The sequence below is a fragment of the Tupaia chinensis genome, unplaced genomic scaffold (assembly GCF_000334495.1).
Source record: "Tupaia chinensis unplaced genomic scaffold, TupChi_1.0 Scaffold000484_1, whole genome shotgun sequence".
NCBI classification, from domain to species: domain Eukaryota; kingdom Metazoa; phylum Chordata; class Mammalia; order Scandentia; family Tupaiidae; genus Tupaia; species Tupaia belangeri.
The window spans coordinates 1,581,135-1,586,574 of record NW_006159996.1 but is presented as its reverse complement, the minus strand read 5'-3'; positions in this window follow the sequence as shown (position 1 = coordinate 1,586,574).

The window sequence follows — 5,440 nt, the reverse complement described above, 5'->3', positions numbered from 1 at the left end:
ATCCTTACCAGTTCAAAACTGCTTTTCTTGAAACCATCAGCTGAACTTGCTATTGTAAGTAGTTATATTACTTATGATATTGTGTGATCAACGAAATGTTGGGGGAAAAGGAATTGAAGATAACTGTAGACAGCAGAGGTAGTGTAATAAGAGAGTGGAATAGGGCAGAGGGTCAGACATGGGGTAAAAAACATATATACATGAAACTAGAAATGGAATATTATGGATGATAATATGGCACGATTAAGCCACTATCCAGTTTATTCTAGATGGGAAACCACATTTTGTATGTTGTGATGATGCTCAGGGAATGAATGTAAATTAATAAAAAAAATTTTCAGAAGAAAATAAAAAAGGCATTAAAAATACCTATCTGATAACTGCAGTAAGCTATATAGCCCTAGGTAGATGCTACTTTATAGTATGTTCATTCTATTCACTGAGGTTTATGCCTAAAGTCAGACTTGTGTTCATGGATATGTATATTTCAGCTGTGCTTGCTATTGAAAATATTTAGATTTATTAAGATATTTAGTGAAACAATAGATACCAGACACAATGTGGGAGGAGGGTGGGAGATGGCAGAGGGTGAGATAGGGAATCAAGGATGGGAAAAAAGGCAAAATATACAGAAAACTAGAAATGGAAAATTATGTGTTGACAATAACACATATGTTGATGTGCTTGATTGAGCCAATATACAGTGTACTGTGAATGGAAAAATCTCATTTTGTATGCTATAATGATGTACAGTGAATGAATGTACATAAATAAATAAAAAGAAAAAAAAAAGAAAGAAAGGGGCCTCTACTGGTGGGAATGGATGAGGATGACAAGATGAAGGTGGAATTGGGGACATGTCATGGCATGGTGTCCTGGGTGAATTAGAGGCAGAGAGATCTACTGGGAAGCTATTGGACAAGTCACTGTACTGTCCCCTCCTCATCTTTTTCCCTTGGATTTATAACATTCTGACATTTCTCCAAGAGTCCACATAGAAATCTTACATGTACTTTGACTTTTTTTTTTTTTTCTTTGCAGGAGGGCACATGTGCTTGCCAGAGAAAGACAGAAAGGGGAAAAAAGTACCATGACAATGGGATGGGGTCATGCTGCCATCCTTTTTCTGCTGCACCTCCTTCCTGTTAGGATTTTGAGCATTTAGTACATGCACACCACCTACAGTGTTTTTCGAGTCACACAGGCCAGGATTCGAACCGCAAATGGCCATGTAGGATCCAGCTCCCAGTGTACAGCTTTATCACTGCACTATGAGGCTGGCAGAACTTTGATTTTCTTTTAAAAACTCTGTGCAGTAGGACCAGCAGATGGCATAATGATTATGTCGCTGGGCTCCCACAGTTGACCATGGTTCAAGACCTGGACCCAGTGGCTTAAAACTCACGCTGGGCGTGTGTGTGTGCGTGACCAAGATCCCAAGAGAATGGAAGAAAAGGAATTGTAGCATGGCCTTTCCCCCTGAGGGGTGCTTTCTTGCTTTCTGTCTCTCTCTGTCATGAGTGCTTGTGCCCTATGGCAAAACACCTCTTTCTAAAAACAAAACAAAACTCTGTGCAGCAGAGTTAAAAGTGCATATCCTATAACCCAGCGATTTTACTCCTAAGGAAAGACACAGAGAAATGAGTACTGTACAAATGTTCACCAAAAGACGTGTACAGTATTGATTATAGTATTGTTAATAATAAAGAAAAACTGGAAACTGCCCAAATACTCATCAATATTTGATGATAAAATAAGTGGTGTATCATACAATAAAGTACTAAACAGAACTATGTATTATCACACAAAATATTGATGAGCAAAAGAAGCAAACACAAAAACGTATGTTCTGTGTGAATCCCTTTAATTAAACATTTTAAACAGTAATGATGGGACCAGCAGTTAGTGTAATGGCTATGCCGCTGGACTCCCACATAGTCAACCATGGTTCGAGTTCCGGACCCAGTGGCTTAAACTCACACCAGGCGCATGTGCATGTGTGCCCAAGATCCCGAGAGGAGAAGGGATTGTGGCATGGCCATCCCCCCTGGGGGGTGATTTCTCGCTTTCTATCTCTCTGTCTCTCTCTGTCTTTCTGGCAAGCGCACACACCCTATAGCAAAAACCTCTCCAAATAAATAAATAAATAAATAAATAAATAAATAAATAAATAAATAAAAAGTTAATCTACAATGAAAGAAACCAGGAAAGAGATTTCTGTTTGGTTCGTTAATGACTGGAAGGGGACCATGGGGAAACTGGTGTTCTGATAAACTTATTCCATGATCTGTCTGTTGGCTATATGGGTGTATTTACTGAGAAAATTCCCCAAACTCATACAACTTATGCATTTTTCCGGGTGTATTACACATCAATAAAAAGGCTTTTAAAAACTGGGGGCTGGCAGGTGGTGTGGTGGTTAAGGGTCTGAACTCCCACATGGCCAACTGTGGTTCAAGTCTCGGACTTGGTGGCTTTCTTTCTCACTTTCCCTTTCTCTCTCTCTCTGGTTATATTTTAAAATAAATAACAATAACAAATAAAATTAAATAATTATTTTACAAAAAGAAAGAAAAACATGCCAGGTATATGTGTGTGTGTGTGTGTGTGTGTGTGTGTTTGCCCAAAATTCGGAGAGGAGAATGAAGAAGGGAATGCGGTATGGTTATCCCCCCTGGGGGGGGGTGCTTTCTCACTTTCTCTCTTTCTCCCTCCCTCTCTCCTTTTCTGGCAAGCCTACACACACATGTAGGAAAAAAAAAAAAAAAAAAAAAAAAATTCTCAGATATGGGAGGAGTTGGCTCTGTGGCACAGAGGTACAGAGGTAATATGCTGTTTAAGAAGCCAGATTCGGGGCCAGCAGATGGTGTGGTGGTTAAGGTGCTAGATCTCACATGGCTAACTGGTTTTGAGTCCCAAACCTGGTGACTTGCTTTCTCTCTCTGGTGAGCACACATACCCTAGGATATTAAAATAATAATAATAATGATAATAAATAAGATTAAAATAAATCATTCTCTTTTTTTTGGAGAGGTTTTTGCTATAGGGCACGTGCACTTGCCAGACAGACAGAGACAGAGAGACAGAAAGTGAGAAATCACCCCTCAGCGGGGATGGCCACGCCACAATCCCTTCTCCTCTGTTCTCCTCTTGGGATCTTGGGCACGTATGCACACACGGCCGGTATGAGTCTTAAGCCACTGGGTCCAGGACGAAACCACGGTCGACTACATGGGAGTCTAGTGACATAGCCATTACGCTAACTGCTGGTCTCAATAAATAATTCTTAAAAAAAAAAAAATAAAAAAAGCAGCAGCAGCCAGATTCAATGTGGCTATTGCAGTTCAAACTCCCGGCTCAGTCAGCCTGAAACATACTTGGAATACATAAGACTGCCCAAAATTCAATGAGTTAGAGGGTTGGAGGGAGGAGTATTTATTTCTTTCACACACACACACACACACACACACACATTAAAAAAAAAAAAACTTAGATGGAGGGGCTCTTTTGTTAGTCGGATTACATAAAGTTCCTATCAAGTACCAGTGTATGACTTTGGTAATCCAAAAAAATAGTAAAGATGTCAGAAATAACCATAAAGTAATGAGTTACTTTGAACTCTCCATGGGGCTCCCTTTCCTGCTTCCAAACTTCCAGTCTCAAGCCTTTACACTGGGCTGTGCATTTCCGAGCCTACTTTGTTTCTCTAGCTGATATTTCCTGCAGGCTCAGAGCTTCCTGCCTTTCAGCTGCTCTTAACTCCTGCCCCTGTTGCTAATGGGAGTTCCCCTTGGCAGAGGTCCCTGGGCATCTTCTTGGTTGATACAGGGGCCCAAGAGCCTCTGAACTTGTCTCTCGATCTGGCTCCTCTGAGCAATGGCAAGTATCTGCCTCTTCTCTGAGGGCTTCCCTTTTAGCTTCCTTTGAAATACTTCCCTGTATAATGTTCCTAATAAACACTATTGGGCTAAGAAACACTTAACATTCACGGAGTGCTCACTGTATATAGGCACTGGGTTTTACACACACACACACACACACACACACACACACACACACACACACACACAAACACTGTGTTAAAGAAGCACTATCTAATTTACATCTCACCATAACTTAAGAAGTAGGTGCTTTTATTGTACCCATGTACAGATGAGAAAATTGAGGTGCAGACATGTAAAATGATATGCTTAAGGGGGTCAGCAGGTGACAAAGTGGTTAAGGTCCTGGACTCCCACATGAATGACTATGGTTTGAGTACCTGACCCAGTAGCTTGAAACTCACACAGGGTGCATGTGCGTGTGTGCCCAAAATACCAAGAGGAGAGTGGAGGAGAAGGGACTGTAGCATGGCCTTCCCCTTCCCGTGTGTGGGGGGTGATTTCTCACTTTCCGTCTCTTGGATGTGACCTCAGGAAGACAAATTCTCAGGTCTGCAAACAAACTGCTGAACTACACTTTAAGTGAGTTCTCTATGCCAGACCCATTTTCTCTTCTTCCCATATCCAGAAATAATTTAGTGAGGAAATCATATTAGAAAGATGTGAAACAACAATCCTTAACACTGAGGGGTTTCTTCTACTGCCCCCAGCTTACAGACTGATGAAAGACAGCCACAGATGTCTTCTCAGCATGCAGTGGAAGGAATAGGAGTGCAAGCTGACCCCAAATTGGGTCTGAGTCTGGACTGCATTGTTTTATTCCTGGAGCACCCTCATATATGATACCTTACCTCTCTGAACCTGTTTCTATAAAATAGAGATATGAAAAATATCTTCCTTGAAGGGTTGCAAACATCATACTTGTGAATAAAGTGCCTAGCTCACGGCAAAGCATGAGCCAGAAAATGTTGGCTATCTTTTTTTTTTTTTTTGGAGAGGTTTTGCTATAGAGCACGTGCACTCACCAGAAAGAGAGAGACAGACAGAGAGACAGAAAGCAAGAAATTACCCCCCAGGGGGGATGGCCATGCCACAATCCTTTCTCCTCCATTCTCCTCTCCGGGATCTTGGGCACACATGCACATGCGCCCGGCATGAGTTTAAGCCGCCAGGTTCGGGACTCAAACTGTGGTCAATTACATGGGAATCCAGCGACATAGCCATTATGCTAACTGCTGGTCCCAATGTTGGCTATCTTAAGTGATTTGTCCTAGGAGTTAATTGGTGGCATTGAAACCCAGGTGTCTGATTTCCAGGCAACAGTTCTCTTATTGGAAATAACGTTTTTTAGGGCTGGCAGGTGGCATGGTGATTAAGGTGCTGGATTCCCACACGGCCAACTGCAGTTTGAGTCCTGGACCTGGTGACTTGCTTTCTCACTTTCTTTCCCTCTCTTTCTGGTCAAATTAAAAAAAAATAGTAATAAATTTCTGGAGAGGTTTTTGCTATAGGGTGCCTGTGCTCGCCAGAAAGAGAGAGACAGAGACACAGAAAGCGAG